The sequence below is a fragment of the Macaca nemestrina genome, unplaced genomic scaffold (assembly GCF_043159975.1).
Source record: "Macaca nemestrina isolate mMacNem1 unplaced genomic scaffold, mMacNem.hap1 Scaffold_129, whole genome shotgun sequence".
Lineage (NCBI taxonomy): Eukaryota > Metazoa > Chordata > Mammalia > Primates > Cercopithecidae > Macaca > Macaca nemestrina.
In genome coordinates, this window is record NW_027257612.1 from 123,266 (window position 1) to 149,540 (window position 26,275).

The window sequence follows — 26,275 nt, forward strand, 5'->3', positions numbered from 1 at the left end:
CCACCCTGTAGTTTCCTGCCATGGCTCAGCTATCTTCCTGCAAGAAAGGACAGACACCCTGGTGCTGGGTAGAATTCCTTGTGACCCCCTTTCCATCCTCCAGGGAGTTCTTGCTTTACGGTGGTGGCTCATGGGGAGTCCTCTGGCCCACTGAGAAAGTGACTCATGTTGTGACATTCCTGCCTCTGTCCGGCTGCTGTCGATTGGGTGATTTGTAAAGAGACATTTATTGCTCACAGCTCTGGAAGCTGGAAAGTCCAAGGTCAAGGCAGTCCAAGGTCAAGGCACCTGCAGATCTGGTGCCCCAGGGCCTGTGGCTCACAGACGGCAGCATCTCGCCGGGTCTTGCGTGGCAGCGGTTGTCTCGTCAGAACTCACGTTGTGGAGGAGCAGGAGGGCTCCTCCAGGCCTCCCAACAAGGACACCAAGCCCAGTCCTGAGAGCAGGACCTCCCAAAGGCCCCACCTCTTAATGTATCCCGTCGGAGATGGTTTCAGCATGAGGTTTTGGGGACATTCAGGCCAGAGCCATTGCTCTGCTGTGGTGTTAGGGCTGCATGGCATCATTACCGCAGCAGAGCCACAGCTTCTTATCTGCATTTGCTGCAGGAGGAAGACGCAGGTGCCTGTGCAAGTTGGGGTTCGGTGCAAGAAGTGGAGACCCTCTGGGAATCTTAGCAGGAGGAACGTAGGGGCTTTGAGAACTGACACCTTCGGACTGTAGTTTTCTTCAGACTGTAAAAACCTTGGTGTGTGATAATACTGAACATTGCCTGAGCCCTGTGATCCTGTAAAACAGTGGTGGTTAAGACATTCCCCCTCCCCACAACTGCGCCCCCACTTTTACTGCAAGAAGCCCCTTCCCATGTGGCTTAGGCTGACTGGCTGATGACCATTTACCGAGGTCAAGGCCAGATACAGGCCTTCAAAGCCCCCTTCTCTGCCTTATAAGTGATTAGCTAAACTGCCTGTTCCCACTAATCAATCACCTCCCACCTTGAAATGGTTCTTCGTGGTGCAGTTGCGCCTAGGGGGGTGGACTTGTCTTTGACTGTCGCCTTCCACAGAGGATGGTTAGGGTGGGCAGGAAAGAATTCTCTGCTACAGGTCTGCATTCCAGGCTGTTTCCAGAAGTGGGAATTCTGGTGTCCTGGAGTCTGGGAATGGATTTCTAGTGTCCCAGCTTCAGGTGGAGTTGAAATTGAGTGAGGCAACCCACCACACCCATCTGGAGCCAGGAACTAGAGCCATTTTTAAAGTGGCAGTTTCTCCATAAGATTACCCAAAAAATGCGCTCAGCACGTTTCTTTCTTTCTCATGTGCATTTGGCCATCTAAAATGGGAATGGTGGTTTTTTGAAGCATGGATGTAGTTTTAAATTTTGAGTATTGTAAACCTTAATGTAGCTTCTTAAAATGTTTGCCTGATTATCTGGAGATTTACTAAACCTTCGGAGTGGTAATAATGAGTTGATCTATATGACTTTGCTTTCTAGGATGCAATGAAAGTACTCTAATTAAAACGTCTGCAGTTGGGTCAGCAGGCGATTGGCCAAAACAAATTCTGCTTTTTGGGTTTCTTTAACCAAACAAGGGAGTAGAGTGTAGGCTGAAGTGGCAAATTCATTTCAGAGCATGCCAGAGCCCTCAGTGATTGAGCAGCCTTCTCAGGTGAACGTGGAACGTGCCATGAGTCTTGGCAAGCCTGGCTACTGATGTGTGCACGTGACACCACAGAGCCACATCTAGGAAGATGTGGTTTCTGTAACAAGTTTTGGAAAACCAAAGTTCAACCTAATTATCCAACTTTGTTACAGAAAAAGCTTAGACCAGATGGCCAAAGACCTGATTGTTTCACGGTTGAGACATGGTTATAAAATTGCCCTTACTTGGTGCCAATCAGTGTTGGTCCACAATGATACTCCTTCAACCTCACTGAATAGTTTGGAGACTGATATGAGACTGTGAAAATCTCCTTAAGGTGAAAAGGGCTCTGGGGCACCCGGGAATATCCGCACACCCGTGGCCATTCCCCTATAAGGTGGAAAGGACGGCTGGGTCACGCGGGAGCATCCGCACACCCGTGGCCGTCCTCTTTAAGACGGAAAGGGCTGCTGGGGTGCCCCGCAATATCTGCACACCCGCGGCCATTGTGGCTGTCCCCCTTTCTGCTCAGTCACCTCTGTGTTCCCACATTCAGGCTTTGGGACACTCATGAATAGCTCGTCCCCTGGGCTGGTGACAAAGGAGTGGGCGGTTGTTCTGAGGCTCTGTCACTGTCTGCCCTGTCATGAGCTGGGCAAGGCAGTGGCAGTGACCCTGGAGGAGTCTGGTCAGTGAGGGCTCCGGCAGGAAGTGCTGAGGCTTGAGGTGGCTCTTCCAGTCGTCACCAAATGTCTTCCCTCTTATTTCCATGATTCCTTCTAGTTCTGCACCTTGCACTGCAGAGTCTCTGTGTATCTATAAATACACATGAGTTACGATACAGGTGTCTCTTTCCCCTCTGTCTGGGGCTGGGCCCAGGGAGTGAAGTGCAAGACTCCCTTACTGCTGGATGCCCACCAGCACGAGGCACTGCCTGCCCTGCTGACAAATGCCTACAGCGAGTCCTGGAAGCCGCCTCCTGAGCACCTGGCCCGTTGACGGTGTATACCGGAGACAACGGAGCTCCCCTTGCCCCACCCTGAGCAGAGACTGGGGAGGCGGCGGCAGCACTGCCCCCATGGTGCATCCTTGGTGCATGGAGGAAAGTGTGTTCATGCTTAAAACACAGCCCATCCTCTCAAAAGCAGGGTGACAACCACATTTACTTCTGGAATCTTAAAAAAGGGCCTGTCTCTTTGAGAGAAGAACGTGGCATGTATGTGTGTACCTCCTTTGTTTTTTTTTTGGAGACAGTTTCCCTCTGTCACCCAGGCTGGAGTGCGGTGGTGCGATCTCAGCTCACTGCAAGGTCTGCCTCCCGGGTTCATGCAATTCTCCAGCCTCAGCCTCCCAAGTAGCTGGGACTACAGGCACCCGCCACCACGCCTGGCTAATTGTTTGTAGTTTTAGTAGAGACGGGGTTTCACCGTGTTAGCCAGGATGGTCTCGGTTTCCTGACCTCGTGATCTGTCCACCTCGGCCTCCCAAAGTGCTGGGATTATAGGTGTGAGCCACCGCGCCGGGCCGTATGTGTGTACCTTTTTACAAGTCTTGCCCGACCTTTGCATTGAAAAATTATTGAAAAACTTAAGGATGTAACTCACAAGAACTTGATAGGTTTCTCCAAGTAAAAATTTGGAAAAGTTAAGTGAACCCATAATGTGTTTTATTTCTATGAGTCCCACACTTGGATTTTTAAATGTGGGCAAAACATCTGTATGTTCTTCAGCCTGATTTCCATGGAATCGTGAATGAAACGTGCTGAAGTTGTCGTGCGGATTTTGTTATGTGGCGGTGACAAGTGGGGCTGGTCATTAAACAACTGGAGGGATCCCTGTCCTTTCTGTGCTCCTGTTGGACACTAGGCACGTGCTTGGGTGTTTTCTGTGTGTGGACAAGGTGAGGACAGAATTTCCAGATTCACACGGTGGTATCTTCTCCCTTTTCTGTTAAAACGTGTCTTCTGCTGCTTCTACATAGACCAAGTGTTTCTTTCTCTTGCCTGTCTACATAAACGCTGTTTCACAAAAACTGTGTTGTAGACATGTGAAGCTGAATTCCACATGATCAAGCAGATAGAGATGACTGAGTATACTGTTTTGTAGAAGGAAGGTTTAAAATGATTTTTAGGTTTTTCCCTGAAATAGGGAATACTTTCAACTTTTTCCCTGAGATAGGGAATAATGAAATGGGAAAATAATTAAATTTTCCCATGTAATTGTTAGATTATATTTAATTATTAGATTATTCATGTATTGCAAGGGAAAAAGGAACTAGATCACCCCATGTACCCTAATGAAAATTTAAAGGGTATGGGCGAGTTCATTTGAACTCCTTTAATTTGTTTTTGTTTGTTTGTTTTTGACAGGCTCACTCTGTTTCTCAGGCTGGGTGCAGTAGTACAATGACAGCTCACTGCAACCCCAACCTTCTAGGCTCAAGTGATTCTCCTGCCTCAGCCTCCCCAACTGCTGGGATTCACAGGCGTTAACCACCACACACAGATTATCACCTCTTGGAGACTGGCTTTGAGTTTGGGCATTCACTGAACTATATTTTGGTTAATTCTCAAAGTTTGTCACTGTTTATCTTTAATTTGCTAAAAATCTACATGTATTGTAAAATGCGTTACATTTCCTTAGCATTCACGGATTCCCCGTTAGTGGGGCAGAGACACAGAAGGGCAGAAGGCGTTCGGACATCATCAGGGTTGCAGTTGAATCCTTGCCGCGAACACACTGGAGCTCTGGGCTCTGTGGCCCCACGGGGGTCCTCTGTCCACTGAGGGGGCCGGGTTACCTGGAAGGTCCCTCCAGCCTCTGCAGTTTTGCCCTTTTCAGGTTAACATCTCATCGTTGTCCTGGGCAGCACTGCCATTCGTTCACTGACCCACGAGTGAACAGCTGGTCAGTGGCCAGTGCTGCTTCCTTCAGCTGGGAGGTGGTGATGTGATAACACTTCCGTGGAATTTGCTTCTTGGTGTATTAAGGGTTCAGTTGTATGTTTCTTTTTAATCTGCACCTCTGAATTGGTCTTTTGATTGCAAAGAGATTGCTTACTGGATTTGTTTCTGAATATTTGGTGGATAACAGAGAACCTTGCTTATCTGTGTGTTCATTTAATGTGTTTTTGCCAGGCATTTATATGGGTGTGTTAGCCCTCAGCCCACTTTCTGTGTGTGGTGGAGTCATTGAAATCATTTATGTGAAGTCTCTCTTCTATTAAGGCCAGAGGACGTGGGGTGGTGTCTCCCTAAACTAGGGGGAAATGGCATTGTTCTGCCTTCCTCCCTGGGAACGCTGGTGTTTCCAGGTCTCTGAACTTGGCTCCCACACTGGGAGAGTGGCTGTGGCTTCTGGAGCCCGTTTTGTGCGGGACTGACTCCTTCACTTGCTTTATTCCCCACGGTCTTTGCTGCTTTATGACGCAGGGATGAGGGAGTTGGGCCCGGGGGTCTTGCCTGTGCCTGAAGGGCCCGATGCAGAAATTCCTCGTGGGAAGGATGATCCTTGAGGGCAGCTTTTGGAGTCTTTTCCTACTTTTAACTGAGAAGCAGCTATTCACATGATTCTATTCTGCTGGTGTGTTTCAAAATAATTGGTGTAGAGTTGCCAAGATGTCCGAGACACCCATGATCCACTCCGGGCCAGTGCCAGGCATTGTGCTCAGATGCATTCAGATCACATTCAGATGCCAAAGATTCTTGCTTGGTTATTCTCAAGCTTATGAGAATCTAAAACGCGAGCCACGGTATGGATTTTCTCTTGAGCCCCCCTGACTTTGCCTTGTATTTTGGGCATGAATGACTTCCTCAAGGGGAAAGAATTTGAGGAAGGAGCCTCTGAGGCTAGGAGGGGGTGGGAAGGGGCGGGGGGAAGAGGAGGGAAAAGGAGCTGTAGAGAGAAGAGCCAGGCTGGGGCTGGGGCATCTCCCCATGATGCTCCCCCACCCCGGGCGCGAGGCCCCAGGGACTGACTGATTTTCCCACAGGGAAATGTGTATGATTGCGTGTCTGTTGCCCTCAGGGTGGGAAGGGAGGTCCTCGGTGGTGGCCGCTGTTGGCCTTCGCCTCCGTGGGTGAGGGCTGCTCCATCCTCGGCTCTCCGACTCCTTGCCTGGCACCTCCCTCGTTGGAGGCCGTGATCCATCAACTTTGTCAACGCGTGTCCTGCAGACTAGTGCTGACTGCAGGTTCAGGTTCAGGAGTGGTCAGAGGAGGCCAGAGGAAGCCGTCGTGATGCGAAGCTAAACGTTTAATGATGGTGCTGTTGAGGGCATGAGCCGCGTCAGCCCAAGAGTCTGGGTAGGAGGGAACCGTGGGGTGGAGGGAAGACTGGACAGATGGGTACTTTCCTCGGCCCCTGGGAGCATGGCCAGGTCCACGCTCAGACCTCCTGGTTTCTCCCATATTTCCATAAATAGCAAGGGAAGGACTCGGGGCAGAAGTAGTTCAAGGGCCTCTAAAGACTTACGTAATTGTTAATAGGCCTACTTTTATGCTTTCTTATGTATTAAGAGCAAATCATGAAACAAACTCATTTCTGTTTGAAGAAATCTTTACTGCTCTCATTTTTGTGGCAAGCAACATTGATTCTTTGCTTAGTGAGCGTTAGTGCCCTCCTGCCCAGTTCTGCTGCCTGGCGTGTCCTCGCACACACCTCTGTCCATTGGTCTCCGTTCACCTTTCCGCCTAGAATTGTAGGAGGGGCGCTGGGATCTTAGGGCTAGAAAGAAACTCTGAAGGCCACTTTTAGGGGCGGCTTGCAGGCTTTGGTGCAGTGGAGACCTTAGGACCTGCCCCTCCTGGCACACCTGTGGGTGTGGCGAGCAGTGCCAGGGCTGAGGCACAGGTGCTGAGCCCGGAATGTGAGACGGCAGAGGCTGCACACGCCGGCAGGCGTCTGCTCCAGCCGCCGGGGGTTTCCGCAAGGGGGCGGGGGGTTGGTTTTCCTCCTTGAATTTGGGTGAGGAGGGTGTCCTGGGGTGCTGTGTCTGCACTTGTGTTGCTCTGAGGTCAAGTTGTGGCCCCGAGTCCCTGTCCCTCTGCCAAAGTGAGGGTTTGCCCATTTTCAGGTCAGATTTCCCTTGGGTCCGGGTCTCTAGGAGTGGGGCGCATTCCAAGGGGGCGTGAACACGGTGGACGCGCGTGGGCCTCTTCCTCTCCCCTCAGCTCCTGGGTTGTGTGTGAAGAGCTGCCCAGTGGAATCACCCTCCTGCCTGGGGTTTCATTCACCAGAAATCGTTCTCACTGTGGACTCTTGAGTCAAATGTAATCCAGGAATGGAACTTACTGTTACTAGATGCCACACACAGCATCAGGAGCTTAGTTGGGGATTATATGATCTGACCCCACACCTTAAAAGTAAAGACTATAGTTGTCAGGCCTCTGAGCCCAAGCCAAGCCATCGCTTCCCCTGTGACTTGCACGTATATACGCCCAGATGGCCTGAAGTAACTGAAGAATCACAAAATTTCAAATGCCCTGCCTGAACTTAACTGATAATATTCTACCAGAAATAAGTGAAAATGGCCGGTCCTTGCCTTAAGCGATGATTTTTTTTTTTTTTTTTTGAAATTCCTTTTCCTGGCTCATCGTGGCTCAAAAAGCTCCCCCACTGAGCACCTTGTGACCCCCACTCCTGCCCGCCAGAGAACAAGCCCCCTTTGACTGTAATTTTCCTTTACCTATCCAAATCCTATAAAACGGCCCCACACTTACCTCCCTTCCCTGACTCTTTTCGGACTCAGCCCGCCTGCACCCAGGTGAAATAAACAGCCATGTTGCGCTCACAAAGCCTGTTTGGTGGTCTCTTCACACGGGCGTGCATGACAATAGTTAAGGGGATACTGAAGTCTTTGGCAGCTCCAAGAGCTTTTTCAGTTTGTGTCAGGACATTTTAGGCAGAAGGAAAAGCTTGCTAAGAGAATCTTACAGAAATGTTGGGTGCAGTGCCATTAACTCGTGGAATAAATGTGTAACTTTCCGTGGCGGTCCTCTGGAAAGAGATGCACTTTGAGTGTACCCTGGCCTGCTCACTACAAGAATCGGCCGTGTCACCCCGCTTTCCGTGGGTCTGTAGGTGTGCGTGGTCCATTGCCCTGCACTGTGGCCATGGAAGGGAAGATGATCTGGAATGCTGTCGACAGTTATCGGTGTGTGTTGATGTGTGTTGCTTTCTACAGGGGAGAACATTTCTGTTTAATAAACATCTCATCACGATGATGACTGCAAGATATTTGAGTCTCATTCAATAGTGTTTCTGGGTTCCTTCTGTTTTTAATCTGCTTTCTAGCACTAGGCAAGTGAAGACATGGAAAGTAAAAACCCATCGAACTTGTAGAGACATGATGTTGTGTAGGAGCAGACTGTAGCCTCTGGCTCTGTTTAAAGATTGTAGTAAACCTCTTACCTGGCATGGTCAGGGTGTAAATTATCTTGTTTAATCGAAATGTGTATGAGTCAAAGCTGGCGCCTGCAGTGTTGATGAAATACCAGATTTTAAGGGAATATGTCAATGTGCTGTAAGATACCAACAAAGTTCCTCACTGAGGTTCAGCGAGGGTTCGGAGGAGCTGGGCCTTAGGTCACCAGGGTCGTCTCTGGGAGCAGATGCTCAGTGTGGGCATTGGTCACTTAGCCTTTCCAGGGCCAAGGAACAGCTCTCTGTGATGGTTTTTGGAACCTGTATTTTGAGTCAGGTTGTCCCACTTGACTCGAAGTTGCCGCGCGATTTCAGACCTTTGCCTCCACCGTGCGCTCGTTTTCTTGTCCCCTGATAACTGCCTCGGTTGCCCCGGCCTGACATTTGAGCCTCGTCGTTCACGGACACAGACTCTGTGGTGGGGCGAAGGCCGCGACTCCGGCGACTCCGGCTTGCACCGTTCTGTGCCTCTCACCATGGTTTATCACATCACTCCCGGGATCTCCCGTTTAGAGGAAGAGTGTCCCTTTCCTGCAGGTCCTGTGTGGTGTGGAAACCACCCCTACCTACCTTTCTCCTGTTTGAACTGTACCGTGAAGCTATTTCTGTCCTAGTCAACCATCAGAATTTAAGGAACAGTGATTTATGTAACTTATCATACGCTTCTCAGCAGTTCTTTATGAATTTCATTCTGTTGTGAAATGATTGCAGTTTTCAAGGCTATGCTGGTCTCACGTTGTGGCCCTTGAAATGAATTCCCTTCCCCATTGTGTGTTAAGGTTGTGCCTGGGAGCTGTTGAGGCCTCACCTCTGCTTAGGGCAGTGGCTTTGCTCTCCTGACAAGAGGAAGAATCTTATTTAGAGCATTTCTAATGTGGCTTTTGCTTCCAGACAGAATTACTTTTTTCACAGAGACAGCCACTAAAGTCATAAATTATGCTCAAGATGGACGCACGGGTCAGCTGACAGAGTGGAGTCCAGAACCGATCCAAAGACGCAAAAGCAGTTCAGTGGAATTTTGAGTCTTTTCAACAAATGGTGCTGGAATTATGGGACAGCCGTATGCAAAAGAGTGAAAACAGGGAGAAATTCCTGTATGAAAACTAAGGTGGGCCATAGCCCTGAATGTAAAATACCAAACTACAAAACCTGTAGAAGAAAGGGAAATTGTCGAGACCTAGGGTGAGAGCTCTTAGCCATACCATGATCCATAATCAAGGAAGAAAACAAGTAGGTAAGACTCATTAAAATTAAACTTCTAGTATAAAAGACACCCCTAGGGAATTGAAGAGAGACATTTTCGATAGATGGGGAGAAGATGTCTATGAACCATGCAGCCGGCAAAGGACTCGTATCCAGAATGCACAGGACTCCCACGGCTCCTGACAGAGAACAAACCACCTGACTTAAAAGCGGAAGAGACCTGAACAGATGCTTCACTGAGAAGGACGGGAGGATGGCCCGAAAGCATCTGAAACGACCTTCAGCATGACTGGTTGCACTGAGATGTGCACCGAAGCCGCAGTGAATTTGTTCACACCCCTGCTGCAGCGCCTGACTAAGGTCTTCCGACAGCCCCAGGTGCTGGTGAGGACAGGCAGTCGGGACTCCTGTGCGATGCTGGGGTTCAGCACGGTGCAGACAGCTTGGGTTTCTTACAAAACTGAACTCACACAAACGTCGGGCCCGGTGACCCCAATACTGGGTATTTACCCTAGAGAAACAGAAGCTGATGTTTAAGAAAAACTGTGCCCAGATGTTAATAGCGCTGTCTATAGTTGCCCAAAACAGGTTACAATGTGCCACAGCCATACGTGGAATAATAAATATCCAGCAGCCCCGAGGCCTGGCTGTCGATCGCAGGACACCCTGAGTGCACCTCCAAGCACGATGCCCAGGAAATCGTGATTTTGTGAGTGTTTTGCCACAACGCTCGCAAAAGACAGACCCGAGGGATAGGAGAACACAGAGAGGGTGGTTGCTGAGAATGGGAGGGTATGCTTATGAGGCCCCGTGAGTGGGTTTGGGGCTGTTGCACTGTTCTGCTTGTGTGATGATGATTATGGGAATATGTGTGCCGAAATTCACAGAACTGAACACTGTCCACTTCACAGTAATTTTTAAAAAGTGGTAATATGCTCATTTTCGGTACTGTTTTTAATGGAAGATGGAGTTTGCAGATGATTTGTCAGGGCAAGCCTGTCTCAAGAGTTTGTAGACGATTCGTTAGGGGCCTGTCTCAGGGCCCTTGGGTTGGGTTGGGTTGGGTTGGGTTGGGTTGGGTTGGGTTGGGTTGGGTTGGAAAAGCCTTCCCTGTTGTGGGCAGTAGTACGGGGCATGGAAAGGATATTGCCAAGCAAACACGTAGAATCCTTTGAGGAAACGTGTATTTCTAACTTGCTATAAGATAGAATTGGAAATTGTAATGGTTTTGTTTTCTAGAGTCTTGGTAGAATAGGGAAGACAGTGTAATAAAAGCTAATTTTGAAATGAAGAATTTTACAGATTTTCAACAGCAATAGCTCTAGGAAGTCACCCTGGAAATGTTTTTAAAGATGTTCAATAGCAATAGCTCTAGGAAGAGTCACCCTGGAGTTGCTTCTTGAGCATTGGTTTCCTGGCTGTATCTTCCGACTTTCATTTTTAAGTTTTGCTGTGAGTTGGGGATGTGTGGGAATAGCCATCCCCAGGTGTTGGGTAGGAGTGGCCCTGCAGGGGGGTGCATGTGCCCCGAGGCCTGAGGCACTGTTTCAACCTAGCTTGGAACATGGGGACTCTTGTCAGTGGCTGGAGTAAGAGTAGCAGCCTGGCAGGCTGGGGGAGCCCCGGGGTGGTCTGGGCACTGTCCTCCCTGCCTGCAGGATGGCAGCTGGAGGAGCTCGAAGGCTGCCTGCCTCTTGGCTGTCAGCACAGCAGCCCCTCCTGTCCCTGGAGCAATCTTTGGGTCCATGAGTCTCTGCGCCGGGACTTGCCTCCTGGGACCTCCGCCACTGTCCTGAGGGCCCTGGTGCCACTTTCCCGGTGGGACCCAAGTCTCAGGCAGCTGCGACCCCAGATTCAGTTGCTTTCCCTGCCGTCTCATTCCAGCACGACTGCTCATCTCACTCAATGTAGAGCCTCAGGTTCCTTCAAGATCCCCAGAGATGGAATCCCCCAATTTAACAAGATAGTTGGTGACAAGATATGAGTGGCACTGATTTAACTCAGCTTCCAGAGTTTAAGTTCCCAAGACACAGTCCTGCTCCTTCCCTGGCCTCATCCTGTGTGGCTGGTGTGGATGCGGGGTTTCCGGAGGATGGGGCTGAGGCAGGTCAGCAGCAGGGGGATGGCTCATTATTGATCGCTCAATGCCTTGAGGATAACTAGGATTAATGACCTTTATAGGGCTGTAGCTTTGGGGTATATATATGTGCGCGTGTGTGTGTGTATCTGTGTGTATATATATATGTGTGTGTGTGTGTGTGTGTGTATATATATATATATTTTTTTTTTTTAAACGAGGTGGACACGGTTATCATTGCATTTTTCTGACATGAAACTTGGAGAGCCAGAGGGTTTAGGAAACTCCTGAAGCCACATTGTCAGCGGGACCCGGGCGGTCTGGCCTTAGACCCTGCACTGTTTGCCCCTCACCACTCTGTCAGCAGACCCGGGTGGCCTTAGAACTCATGCTGCTCGTCCCTCCCTGCCACGTTGTGGGTTTTTTTCTGTCTCTGGGCAGCATTTGATAGCTTGTGAAACAAGACCAAGAGTTACTGTGAGTGGATATGCCATCATCTGAGATCCAGAACGTTTCCTGGACCTGGCGTTGCCGATGCCATGTAAGGGAAGGTAAAAACATTTTCATTGTGGTCACTGGGGCTCCTGAAATGGAATTTTTCCCAGTGAAAATTGACTCATAAAAATCTTTTAACTCAATACTATGTGAACAGGAAGAAATGTGTTGGGCTCTAGTTAAATGTCTCAGAGCCACAGAAGTAAATGAGGGTACCTTCCGAGCACAGCCTCCCGGAAGAGGCCAAGGACGTTTGTCTGGAGGGTTTGCCATGAAGCAGGACCTGGGCAGGACTGGTCTGCCTAGGGAGGCCTCTGCCATGATGTAGGTTAGTTGAAGTAGTTGACGGGTGGTGGCTTGAGGTCGGTGGTCCCCGAGGAAGCCCCAAGCAAGGCCGGTTTCTGTGGGATGGAAACCTGCCGTTCAGTGGCTGTAATCCTGGCTTCATGGGTCTGACATACAATCCTGCACTTGGATACTTGGATCCCAGCCAGGTCAGATGGCCCTGAAAGGACATTCGGACTGTGACAGCTGCACCCATTCTCAGCATCTGTAGGGTCTCCTATGTATGTGTGTGTTTCCATTTTCTTTCGGCACAATTTCTCCCAGTGAAGTCGTGAGAAATAGAAGGAAACATGGAATGAAGATGTGATTGAGGAAAGTGTGGCGTGGTCTTCGACCTTATTTCGCCTTGGTTGGTGCTCAAGAACTCCACCTGACCTCAGAGCTGAGCGTTTCTGCCAGGAAGTCCTGCCTTTTATCCTACCTCGAGGCCTGTTGAGACACTCCAAGAAGCTTCGTTAACAAATTGCCTTTTGCTTTTACAGCAGTTGGATATATTTGCAGCAAAACAAAGGAATAACCCCCCAATACGGTGACTAAATGCATTTAAGTATAGATAACATTCAGTCTTGAAGGGCCTGGGATTTTAATCATCTTTGGATCATGTAACAAGTGGTGTTGGTGATTAAAATCTCCTGACAGCTTTGTTCTGCCACGTTCCTCAGTTTTGAATGATGATCTTCCTGGTGTTGTACCTTGGAGGGGCATTTGTGTCAGTAGACAGCAGAGTGGTGGTTCCCAGAGGCTGGGAAAGGACAGAGGTGAGGTCCCTGAAGGACACTGGTCTTCCTGGTTTAGGGGTTTGGGGCTCAGCCACCTTCCTGTGTCCGTGTAAATTATACCCAGGATCATTTTCACTCGCCCCACTTCAGTTGAGCATTGGAGCTTCGGGATATATGTGCCCACGTCACCTGGGCCGTGATCCTGGAGTTGGGTGAGACTGATTCCCGGGTTTATAGAATTACTCTGGGATTATTGAAAACAGAAGCACTTGAGGCATTCGTAATGCTATTTCCTGAACGTAATTTATGTTCAGTTCTTCAGAAACATTTATCTGAGGAAGCATCTATCATTTTTGTTTTCTGCCACTCAGAGCTAGAAAGAATTGTGCAACACTCAAGTGAGTGGCATTATTCCTCTCCCTCCACCATGCAAGCAAGATTAAAGGTACCTCTGGCTCCCCTCAATCTTCTCATCTGCAGGGTGCCTGGCGTGGCAGTGTGCTGCCTTCCGTCTTCTTTTTGGGGAGAATTAGTCGTGTTTGTGTGTACTGCTCAGCTCAGCCTGGTGCTGTTGTGTGGGTGAGGAGCTTGGATGCTAGGTGACCCTCCCAGGCCTGTCTCCCACCTCCCTAGGCCTTGTTCTAAACTGACAGATAAACAGTGTGTTTTGGAAGAGGACAGCAGCAGGGCAAGAGAGAGTTTGTTCAGTCTTTCTCCTTGCACTGACGTTTGAGCCTTCATCCAGCCTGAGCCCTTCTACAGAGCTGCCTTTGTGTGTTGCAAACCACTTCCTCCCAGTAACCGTGCTTTCAGAGGTTTGGAAATGTGACTTAACTCATCTTCAATTTAAAGCGTACTATCAAATTTTAGTGTTGAAACTGATGTATTTTATGGCCTTTATGTGATTTCTCTTGATTTTTTTTTCCCCATATGAGACATGGCATCTTAAGAGAGACAGCCTGGTGTTGGCCGCCTTTCCTAAGGATGGAAGTGAATTCTGAAAGCCCTTTATGTAGGCAGCGAAATAATCAGGGAACCGTTATTATAGCTATGCCTGTCCATGTAAAGCAAGCACGACTCATAAGCAGAAAAAAGTGCAGCCCGGGGGCAAGGTGAGCCCTAATGCTGCCTGTGCCTCACTTTCCTGCCATGAGGAACGGAAGTGCAAGCGCAGGTGGTTGAGTTAGCCTCCAAGCCCAGCCTGCGGCCCCCTCACATCCCTCTGCATTTGCAGGGGCACAGGCCGTGCTGCCACCCCTCGCTCAGTGCCAGGGCTGATGCGTCAGGAACAGGGGGTACTGTCCGCCCCTTGCTCGGTGCCAGGGATGATCTGTCAGGATCCCTCGTGCTCATCTGGTCCTCCTGTCTTCATCACCAGCCTCCTGCTGGTAACGGGCTTGTTATTACCTTGGTATGGATAATAACATACCCATACCAATGTATGTAATAACGTACCCATACCAACGTATGTAATAACATACCCATACCAAGATGTTGTGGGGCGGTGCTCAGTCCTCTGATGGAAACGGCCCTTAGCCGATTCATATTCAACAGGACTGGGAAATGGGTTCTTGTTCCATGTCCTGGATCCCAGGAAGCCCTTGTCCTGGACTCTGTAATGCCTGGGGTCTTCCTGAGAAACGCTGGTGCCACTGGAGCACAGCCCGGCCCCCTCCAGTTTCTCTGCTTTGTAACTGCACTTGTGTTTAGCAGGTCTTCCAGGACTTAGACGCTGCTTGGTGTGAGCCAGGTTTTGTGTGGAAAGAGGACAGATCCGAGCCGGCAACCAACCAGCCCAGAACCATCTTTTATGCTTCCAGATTCTGTGTCCAAAAACTTACCCGTGGACATTGAGGGTGATGCATTTCTGCTCCAAGACATCTGTGGACTCACATGGAGGGATGGAAAGGATGTGGAGCCTCTTCACTCCTGGCCTGGGCTTGGACCTGCTGTGTAACCTCTCAGTGGCACCAGGGCCCCCTTGTGTCACAGCGGCCTCGGGTTGGTGGCACTGCCCCAGGATGTCCCGGGCTTCCTGATGGTAGGGCCTGCTTGTGCCATGGTGGCCTCGGGATGGTGGCACTGCCCTAGGGTGTCCCAGGCTCCAAGGCCAGTGTTCCGTCCAGCGAAGGGAAGTTGTACCGTAAGGTCTAGTATCGGAAGGTGCCTGGGGTCCTATCCTTCAGAGCGGTCCTGCACTCACCACAAATCAAGCCAGGGGAGGCCCTGCCAGAATTTGCAGCTGTGTTTCAGGTTGTTCCACAAGGCCTCTTTTATTTTGGGCTAGTCAGGTATATAATTCTTATTCTCTTTGGTTTTTTTGAGACAGGCAAAAAACAAAAAAAAACAAAAAAAAAAACAAAAAACAAAAAAAAAAAAACCTTTTTGTTGCCCAGGCAGTGGTGTGAGCACGGCTTACTACAGCCTCAACCTCCCAGGCTCAAGCGATCCTCCTGCCTCAGTCTCCTGAGTAGCCAGGACCCACAGGCACATGTTCCACGTGTCCCCATGCCTGACTTAGTTTTGTATTTTTTGTAGAGATGGAGTTTTGCAATGTTGCCCAGGCTGGACTCAAACTCCTGGACTTAAGCAGTTCAGCTGCCTCAGCCTCCCAATGTACTGAGATCACAGGCATGAGCCACCGTGCCTGGCCAAGTGTGTTTCTAATTTCAAAGTTAAGAGGACCCAGAGTCAGTTAATGACGTCTCTACTGGAACATGCTGCTTATAGTACATTAGGAAAAATCATCCAGAACTTGGAAAAGGGGCTGGACAGACACAGCCCTTCGAGGTTGTCCGATGAACCCCTGGGGTCTTTAACCATCTGGAGGGATGTACCATGTCAGACTCACTGTTGACCGGCTGAAGCCCAGGTTTCATGAGGTTATGTGTCAGCTTGTAGTACTTTCTCTGGCAGAGATGCGAGTGACTTCTGCTCAGTGAGAGTCTCATGTCAGGGACTTCATGGCCTGAGGGACGGCAGCCTGTTTGAGCTGATGGAGCAATCTCGCGCTACCCTTATTTTCTGAAACGCCTATGAGTGACTTCTCACACGGTCTTTGAAGCGGCTTCATGCCCGCGCTCCTTGGTAATGATCGAATGCTTTTTTAGACCCCTCGTCCCCTTTCTTTGGGGTGTTCCAGTCTCAGTTCTCATGTGTTCTGCTTCTGCAGGAATTTCTGAAGCTGCTGAGTGTAGAAAGCACTGAGGAGGCTGTGCTCCCACCCCTGTGAGTCTTCCAGGCATCATGCTCTCCCCTTGGTGAGGCGTCGTCCATGGCACACTGAGGAGGCTGTGCTCCTGTCCCCCGTGAGCTTTCCAGGCGTCCTCGTCTCCCCTCCAGGGGGACAGGAGGAACTTTTCAAACCCTTCTTTTTTTTTTTTTTTTTTTTTTTTTTTAATTACAAAGCTACTTTTTAATACTTTGGGGTGAGGCCCACAGGAATAAAAAACACTGGGAAGGGGTAACCCCCTCACCCCCGGGAGTGGCCCAGGGGGAGAGAGGCTACCTGAGGGGAAGGAAGCACAAAAGGGACCCGCTGCAGACTCAGGGCAAAGGGAATGCCATCGGTGCTGGGACCTGTGAGCACTACAGGAGGAAACGCGAGCGTGGTGGGACTGGCTCCAGGCACACAGGCGAAGGGCAAGAGGGTTGGACACGAAGCCACAAAGCTACTTGGGTTCCTCCTTCTTCTCGTTTGCCTTTTTCTGCTTCTGCTGCATGATCTCCGAGTCCCTCTGCTTGCGGGCGGCAGCAGAAACCCGTCATCTCGGCGCTTTCCCTTAACTGAGTCGCTCTGCTTTTTCATATTCTTCTGGTGGGCGAGCTCACGCTGGTTACCGCGGGTCATGGCGACGGCAGCGGCTCCCTTTCAAACCCTTCTTAAACTTGTTTTCATGTCTTTGTTTTAACAGATTTCTTTGCATCGTCTCCCTTATCCAGAAGTGAGGGTGAACGCTGAGTTATTCACGGGAGTCAAGAAACCACACGCAGCCCAAAGAGACGTTTGTTTCCCTGAAATGATTTGTGTGTGTTCACCTTAAAATGCAACTCAGTAAAACAGGTGTGTTTCGAGGAATGACTTTAAATTACCCAGGTAAAAATGTGACAGTTAAATTTCATCGTCTGTGCGGGTGTCCACAACCCCCTTCTGTGATTGCGTGTGAGTTTGTGACTTGTGGTTATTTTTGAAGAAAGAAAATCTGTTGCTGAGGACTTCAGAGGGTGTGCTGGGATTGTGTAGGGTGGACATCGGGGGCTTCAGTGTGTGGCTTCCTTGAAGAGGTTCAAATTAAGGCTGAGAGTCCCTACTCCAAAATGCTCCGAAATCTGAAACATTCCGAGCTTCCTCATGACACTGGAAGGAAATGCTTTTCGGAGCACTTTGAATTTCAAGCGGAGGATGCTCAAGTGGAAATTGAAATATTGCAAGACCCTTCTGGCCCCAGGAGCTTGGATAAGGACATGGAGGGGGCCTGTGCCGGGTGTCCCTGGAGTGTGAGGCAGCCTGGGCTTGCTGGACTAGTTTTTGTAGGAGCCACAGAAGGGAAAGAGGGTCAAAGTGGCCACGTCTGACTCCTGAGAAGTCTGGACCAGAAGGAGGTGGGCATGGAGGGCAGCAGTTGAGTCCCCAGCATCCGGGGCTCCTGTCCCTGGTGGAGTTGAGAAACTCCTCTAGTTGTGGCCTCTCCCCTGTCAGCAGCCACTGAGGCCTGAAGGGAGAGGGGGCTGAGGAGAGGAGGAAGGATAGGCCTACTTCTGGAGAGGGCCAGCATCGGCCTGTGCTAGCCTCGTGTGTTACTCCTGCGTCCAGGGTGCACGGCCATACCTCGTGGTGTAGTGGTTCCCGGGATGCACAGCGCTCTTGCCTGCAGTAACGTCTTTGTGTCCGACCCTTGGTGGCAAGTTACCTTTTTCCCCAGTGAAAAGAGGTAAAAAATCGTACAGAAATGCATTTGTTCTAATGTCTATTTTCCGATAAGACATGGTCGCTTAGGCTAAATCTTTGGGAGGTCAAGGCAGGAGGATCACTTGAGGCCAAGGAGTTGAAGTCCAGCCTGGACAACATAGCAAGACCCCATCTGTATAACAGAAAAATTAGCTGAGTGTGGTGGTGCGTGCCTGTGGTTCCTGCTACTCTGGAGGCTGAGGCGGGAAGATCACTTAAGGCTACAGTGAGCTGCGATTGCTCCACTGTACTCCAATCTTGGCAACAGAGCCAAGACCCAGTCTCAGAAAGAAAAGTAAAAAAATAATAATAATTAAAAAAAAATCCAGAAATATCATTTTCTTTTTAAATCATCCCAAAAGAAAAATCGGTTTTTTCTAAGAATGTAAAGGGAAACTGATATGATTGTTTCTCCTTTTCAAATATTTACAGTAGTCCGTCCACATCATCTCTCATCTCATTACAGAGCAGCAGGTTTCTTTGAGGTTAGTGGTGTTTCTCTGTGTCGGACCTTGGAGAACAGCCAGCATGAAACCTCTTACCACGATCGTGCGCATTGTTTGTAGTCCCAATTAAAATCCTCTCCAGAGACGCCTGTGCTGCTTATTATAGCAGAACTTTGGTTGTGCTGAAATGTGCTTTCAGCTAATGATTTTAAGTTCATATCTGAGATGATGCTGTATAATTCATGAAGCATATGGGATCAGTAATGATTGAAGATAATTCTGGCTGATGTCCTTTAGAGGATATTTTTCACTTCAAGTTAAAACTTCCTTCGCGGTAGTCATTTTGGGATTCATTTAACTATATGCTATATTTCATAGCTCAAATTTTCATTAGTCATTTCATAACATAGTATTTTGAAAGCAGATTTGGCAAAATCTTTCTAACAAAATGCTTGCTTATGACGTCCCAAGGAGCCGCACTCAGAATTGCTGGTGACTGTGGTACATTTTAAGGATGATGATCGAAGTCACTTGAACGGGAAGGGCTGCTTTGTGAGGCAGATGGGGTTTGAACCCCGACCCTCCTGATACACCAGTCCTGACCCTGGCCTTCTCTCCTCTCCACTGGGAGATGAGAAGGGTGCCGGCATCCACCTCGCAGGCCGTCCTGAGAACCCGGGACTAAGTGCTTGTGTTCCTCTTGCAGGTGGTGCAGATGTGGGGGCTTGACGATATACACACTGCAGGCTTCCAGTGTTGGGGTAATGCAGTTTTAGTCATAAAGGTTGGATTTTCTTTGCTCCCCTGCAGACCAGGCGCAGTGCTGCTATTGTAGCAGATGTGTGGATCCTCTTGGGTGGTCCTCAGGTGGACAACGAGTCACCGATTCGGATTCCCAGTGTTAGATGTGAGAGGACCATGGACCTCATGTGTTCAGAGGGGAGGAGTAAAAAGCTTCCCTTGGAATTCCAGGACTGTCTATCCCAGGAATGTGAAACCATTGGCTTTCACCTGACGCTGTCGTAGGTGACACTGTCTGGAAATGAGGACTCATGTTCCGCATACCTGAGCCAGTACCCGTCTCCCTCCAGGGCCGTGGCCGAGCCCTCCTCATTTCGCTGGGTTGCCAGCCTGGGGATCTGTAAGCCCAGTGACGTCTCCGGTCTCGGCCTCCCTCCCCGTGGGGACAGGAGGTGGCTTCAGGAGGCTGGTGATGAATGCCTGAATGAAGCCGACTTGTGACTGCAGTTCTGTCTAAGGGCCTCCCCGGGTGTTAGATGTCAGTAAATGACAGCTGTGTGTGGATCTCATGTGATGAGAGATACAGTGGGGGAAACCAAAACTTGTGGAGTCTGCAGGTTCTGGACTTGGGGTTGTGTGCACCTGTGTACTTGGTGAGGGGTGTGATGTCTGGAATGAGTGTGCAGGTGTGTCACGTTTGTGCGTGTGTAGTGAGTGTATTTAGCAGGTGTGGGTGGAGTGAGCATGTTCATGTGTGTTGCATGTATTTGAGGGTGTGTGTGGAGTGTGTACACGCATCATTTGGTGAGTGTATTTGAGGGTGTGTATGGAGTGCATACATGCGTTTGCGTGTATAGTATTGGGTGAAGGGGTGGCATGTGTGGAGTAAGCATGCATATGTGTGTGCTGTGTGTGGGGTTTCTACGTGGTCCTCCCCTGAGCCTGCTCCTGGGCCCTGCTGTCCTGGCAGCTTTACAGTTTGGTGCGTCTTTGATTCCGGAAGATTCTGGAACCAAATTCTGAAGCTGTGATCACAAACTTGCAGCCCTGGAGGACGCTGGCCCGTGGAGCCGGCACGAGGGTCTCTGTGCTGGCCTCTCCCTGGGCTGGGCTCTGTCCACAGAAGAGCATGTCTGATGATTGAGCTGTGTGGGTCTGTGGCTCCCCAGCCTCGAGTCAGCCCTCGGTTCTGTCCCACCTCTGTTTTTCTTGCTGAGGGGCTCCGGGAAGTGGTGCCTGGGATGGCGTTTTCACCCTGGGGTTGCTTTGCCAGCTGCCCAGGTGCTGGCTGCCTGAGCCCTGCTGCCGTCCTGGGTGGACGGGGCTGTCGCGGGGACATCCCTGCATGGGAAGGCAGGTTTAGGAAGTGCCAGAGGTGAGTGGCTTCCTCCCACACTTGATTTTCTGGAAAGTTCTGGGTCTCATATTTTTCCCTAAGGGAAGTTAGAAACTGAGTTTCTCTTTAGGGGAATGTCTTTGCAGCGTCTGTTGTTTGAATGTTCTCCAGGTGTGGAATACTCGGGGCCGTGTGTGTTTGGGAACATCCGTGTCCTGAGCGAATTCAGTAGGGAATGGAGAGAAGCCTCCTGTCATCTTGGCCTGTGTTTCCAGCTTGTTGAGGGTTGACGGCTGCTGGTATCCCAGGGAGAGTAAAACACTGGGTGTTGTGGGATGGGAACGTTCCCTCTGACAAGGTCAGTGGGAAAGCATCTAAACAAACATCGCTGTTCTCCGGGCTCCTCGGGATCGAGCTTGTTTTGTGGTGTTGAGGGAAAGCTACCCTTGTTCCTGTTCCTCACCATTTGAAAGGTGTCCAGGACACGTTCCTCTGGAGAGGTGATGTACGTGAGTGGGGGTCAGGTCACAAGCTCCGAGGTTATTTGGGACCTGTCAACTGATTTCCTGAACGCACATGTGCTTGGTAAAGATGTTCCTGATTAGCTAAAACATGTCAACAGGGCGTGATAGCTGGTGGTTGTTTAAAGACTATCACAATTTTCCTGTTACTTTTTAAATGCCTGTTGAATAAGGAAGGATTCACATATTTCCCTTTTCCTGTCTGCATATTTGATATATTGTTTTTTGTTCATTTATGTGGGTGTACAGTTCACAGGATTTAGAAGCAGTCTCAGCCCTGGGGAGATTTCAGGGCCACCTCAGTCAGTGCTGAAGGGAGGCAGGGATTTGGGGGCTACCTCCTCCATAGGACGGACACCAAGGGTCAGAGGTCAACAATCTCAGTGAGGTCACAAAGACGGGCACGCCCAGCACCCTGGCCCATGTGCCTCTCCTTAACTTTTGTCTCTGCTCAAAGCTGCTCTCCTGGGTCATCACGGGTGATCTCTAGGCACATGCTTGGTCTTGCAGAAGTGGTGTCTGGCTGTGGTCAGTGTGGGCCCTCAGGACTTCCATGTTTTTGGCTCACATTAATATTGGGCAGTGGTGTATGTTTGTTTTGGAGTGGTAGATCGGGTGGATTTTGGCTTGTCAACTCATTTAATACCTGTTCTCCTAGGCGCTGGGACCCTCTCCTAAGCCGCCTGTTCTCCTAGGCGCTGGAACCCTCTCCTAAGCCACATGTTTTCCTAGGTGCGGGGCCCTATCATAAGCCGCATGTTCTCCTTCGGCCCTGGGACCCTATCATAAACTGCATGTGAGGGATCTCGGAGGTGCTCCTTATGAGGATCCGATTCCTGACCTGAGGTGGAACAGTTGCAATTCAAAACCAGCCCCCAGAAAAATTGTCTTCCATGAAACCCATCCCTGGTGCCAAAAAGACTGGGGGACAGCTGGCCTAACAGGTGCTAAGATGTCAGTAGATTTTTGGACTCGGGCCTCAGTTGAAGAGGATTAGATTTTGGAAGGTGGGGATTGAAGGCTTCTAAAGGGCAGGTTTTCATCTCCAGTGGGGCCTGGGCAGAAGTGGGTAGAACTGACCCAGAACCTGACAACTAGTCAGGCTGGCTCACTGCCTGTGTCCTGTGTGTGCAGCCTTGCTGTTTATTCAATTGTCTGGTGTTGTGGATTCCATCCACAGCCTCAGAGTAGTGGAACTCATTTCTTCAAGGCTGACCTTATTTAACTTTGTCAAAAAGACATGAAAATCATTTAGTATAAATCTTCCAGATACCTGTATCCTTTCTTTTCCCAGAGGCTTTTAAGTATTGCAACTTAAAAATCCTCTAAAATAACTTTAAAGGAAAACCTCTAAGTACATTTTTCATGAGCACCCTTGACAGCTTTAATATGTGAAGTAAATTCCCTTGACTTTTGTATTCCTGTTTGCAGAAGACTTTATATTTTGTCAATAGTGGCCACTGTTCGGTGACCATCATACCTGCCGTGTCTCATTTAGAAAGTTGGATGTGGATGTATTAACTTTTCAGACACACAAATACATGGGCTGTTTGTTTTTGGTTTTGATTTTTTTGTTTTTTTTTTTCCCCAGCTGAATTCAAGAAAGGGAAACAAGCAGAGTAAGTACCCGAAAGCGTCTAAGTGGCTGGGTGGGGGATCCTACTATGGTGTTGGATTCTGTTGTGCCAGACATCGCTCCTTGAAAAGCTGACCCCGAAAAGTCTGGCACTGACCTCACCCTGGGACATTCGTCTGTCTCACCAGAAAATGAAGAATCTGCCAGAGTACTGTGAGTCACATTCAGTCAGAACTCGATTAACTAAGAGGCTTTGTCTCAAAGGCCAAAACATGAGGACACATTTTTAATTTTTAAGGAGCACTTCATCGTGAGTCAGTTCTGATGTGTACTGCATTAGGAGACCTCTGAACTTCCACGGTCAGGCCCAGAACTCTGAGGGAAAGTGGTTGTGCCCTTCTCACTGTTTTTGTCACTAGCTTTATTCATTTCCTTAAAACCCTTTTTGTATGAGTTCTATTATAGTTTGAAAAAAAATTCACTTAGGTAGAACCGGAAGCGTTTCCGCAGTGTTAATACTCATGACACATTCTGGCTCTCGGTATATGTGTATTGTATAAATGTACGTGTGTGTATGTGGTGTACCCATACTACTTGTATTTCCACTGTGCATGTATGTGCAATGTATAGGTATGTACACTACATATGTGTCTTACACACGTGCATGCTGTAGGCATGCATGTACATGTGTATATGTGTGTATGGGCATATGGGCACTATGGTTATATGCACACTACTTGGACACCTATCTGTTCTGCGTGTGTACATACATGCACGTATTTAATGCCATATACATACCTGTGTACATACACCATGTGGTTATGTGCACATTATTTCTGCAGATGTATATATACATATGTGCACACAAGCATGCATGTATACTATGCACACTGAAGAAACTTCTGGATATGTACACACTAATACATACACATGCTGCATATGTATGTACACAATTGTATATGTGTATACGCTTTATACGTTAGTATATTGATGTACATTGTATACATGTGCATATGTGTACACTGCGCATGTGTATGCATCCTGTCGTGCACCTACGTGCACTGGATAAGAATGTATGCTATATGCATGTGTATACATATAGCAAATAGCATACCTGTGTACACACCAATGTGCATGTGTACGCCATATGCATGTACATACAGGTTATAGTATACCTGTGTACACTGTTTGCATATAGGTGGGTGTACATGTTATGTATGTGCATACATGTTAGCGTACCTATGTACATTTGCTATGTGGATGTATGTATGCTCTATGTACGCACGTAGTGAACTTGTTTGTACACTACATATTTGGATGTGTGTACACTCTATGCGTGTATACTACATGGATCTGGATGTGTGTGCACTCTACGCATGTAGTGCACTTATGTACACTCTACGTATTCGGATGTGTGTACGCTCTATGCAGGTACACATGTTACAGTGTACCCTCATATATGTACACTATGTGAATGTAAATGTGTGTGTGTTCTGTGGCACCAGGAATAGGGCTCCCGCAGGGATCCAAGAATGCACCATCTCGCTGGCACCCGAGAGTGTAGGATGAAAACAGTTGTTGGTTGCAACCTAGTTGAAATTTGGCAGGTTACTGTACCCTCTGCAACGATTTAGGGACAGTCACTTCATTGATGTGTGTGTTCCTGAAATCATAAACAGCTTTGTGAGGTGTGTCTCATCCCCAGACGAGAGAGGGAACCGAAACAACAATGACTCGGTCACTTAAGTGAAGTAGAACTAACATAGTAACTGTCTAGTTTTCCATATGATAACTTTGTCAGCAGCTCAATGAGAAATCGGCACTCATCAGGAAATGTGTCCACTTTCTACTGTTCCTTATTCGTGGCGTATTTACTGACTCGTGTTATTCCTCACGATGTAGCGAAGTCCCTCCTAGAGTTGTGAATATAAACAGTTCATGACAAATGTAGTATCTTCTTTGTTAACATTGAAAACGATATGTAAGTTCATCTTCAGATACTGTTTGGAAGGATGAGAAAGAAGATATTTAGGACAAAAGAATAGAGAGCTTTCAAGTAAACAGGGAAAATAAGGACTTCGTGCAAAATATTTCCAAATTTGGAATTTGAGAATACTAAATCTCACATCTAAGATCACAAGTAGTTTTTTTTTGGGGGAGGGGAGGGGGTTAAAATTAGTACTTGGTTTTCCATGCCTTTAGGAATTCCACTTCTGATGGAGGATTGCAAGAATAATCTGATTTTTCAGAACAGAAGGACAGTCTGTCTCAAAGGTAAATTCCAGGTTCTACCATAGAGAAATAGAAATTGCTGTCAACTTTCTGTAAGGTTCTTCAGTTCTTTCCTCTTCTGTGGTTAAAAAACCATCTCTGGGTTTAGTCTCAGCCAAGTTCCTCTTACTAGGTTGCCTTACATTTCGCACAGCTGTTGAGAGTCTTCATCATTCGTAGTTAACTTGTTAAAAGCAAAACCTTGTACTAGTTAGATCTGAGCACCTTGAAGGCAGGGCTTTGTTTTATATTTTTAATAAGCAGCAGGGTGATGGCGGGACTGGGGCCCTTCATCCCATCATGCGTTCCTCTAAGCTCTCAGAGTTCTCACTGCGTGCTGAGTGTGGTGTTGGCTGTTTAGGGTTTAAATAGGAATACGAGGCTCTGCGACTTGGGACGCTCTTACCACCTTCATAGAGAGCTTGGTGACAGCTTAGCATGACAGCTTGCACACCTGTTGTGTATACTTTATTACGGCCCCACAGAAAGGGTATTGATTTAAACGTGACTAATTTCTCGTGTTTCTTTTTGCCTTTATTCCTAGTTACAGTCCCGATACTTTTTCTTTCTCTAAATCTAACGATTTAATTGGAGGTCATTATTCTTGTACCATGTGTCAGTGCTATGTCAGGATGGCTCAGTTTTACGTTGTCAAAGGATTAACTAGAGCAGGATGCAGCCTTACTGGAACTTGCCCATTTATGAAATATAGGCACTTTATTTTTTGTTATACTCGAGGTGTGCTCAAATGTAAACATTTTGAGCCATGTGAGAAGGATATACAAGATTGTAATGAAGAAATCAACAACTTGATCAAGTACCAGCTAATGAACTTTATGTTTGAAGTATATGGAACATGGACCTAGGCAATCAGTTTTCATCTTGACCTTTTATTTTTTTACTAGAATCTTGGTCTGTCACCCAGGCTGGAAGGGTGGAGCTCAGTAGTACGATGTCCGTTCACTGCAACCTCTACTTCCCAGGTTCAAGCGATTCTTATGCCTCAGCCTCCCTAGTAGCTGGGGTTACAGGGTGTGTGCCACCATGTCTGGATAATTTATTTTTAGTAGAGATGGGGTTTTGCCATGTTGGCCAAGCGGGTCTCCAACTCCTGACCTCAAGTGATCCACCCACCTCAGCTTCCCAAAGTGCTGGGATTACAGGTCTGAGCCACCATCCCTGGCCTGATCTTCTGTTCTAATATTGGTTATTCAGTCTGAATGATAGCGCCTGGTTGTATTAACTTGTTGTAGAAAGCACAATTGCAATGAATCTGGTTGTGTATGTACGTGCTGACTTAGCGTTCATGGCAGCACGGTGAGGTGGGCATTGTTCCTGAAGGAAGGCCAGATGGGCAAGTCGGGGCTTAGATACGAGACTTCTGGACAGTCACTGCTGATCACTGCTGGAGATCAGGCCTGTCTGACTCCTGTACCCCGAACTCTTCTTAACACACGAACGAGCAACTGTCAAGAGTCGGTGCTCGAGTGTGATATGGCCTGTGGTGTTTGTCTCTCAGCCTTGCTTTGGCTG

General features: G+C 48.5%; 1 long non-coding RNA gene and 1 pseudogene across 1 annotated transcript; one reads left to right on the plus strand and one right to left on the minus strand.

Moving 5' to 3' along the window:
* Positions 1-10,378: 10,378 nt before the first annotated feature.
* LOC139361280 (uncharacterized) lies at positions 10,379-21,116 on the plus strand. Its single transcript, XR_011618829.1, has 3 exons — positions 10,379-15,990; positions 16,076-16,131; positions 16,818-21,116. It is a non-coding gene; the product is annotated as an uncharacterized lncRNA (long non-coding RNA).
* Positions 16,431-16,766, minus strand: LOC139361279 (small EDRK-rich factor 2-like; annotated as a pseudogene).
* Positions 21,117-26,275: the final 5,159 nt, after the last annotated feature.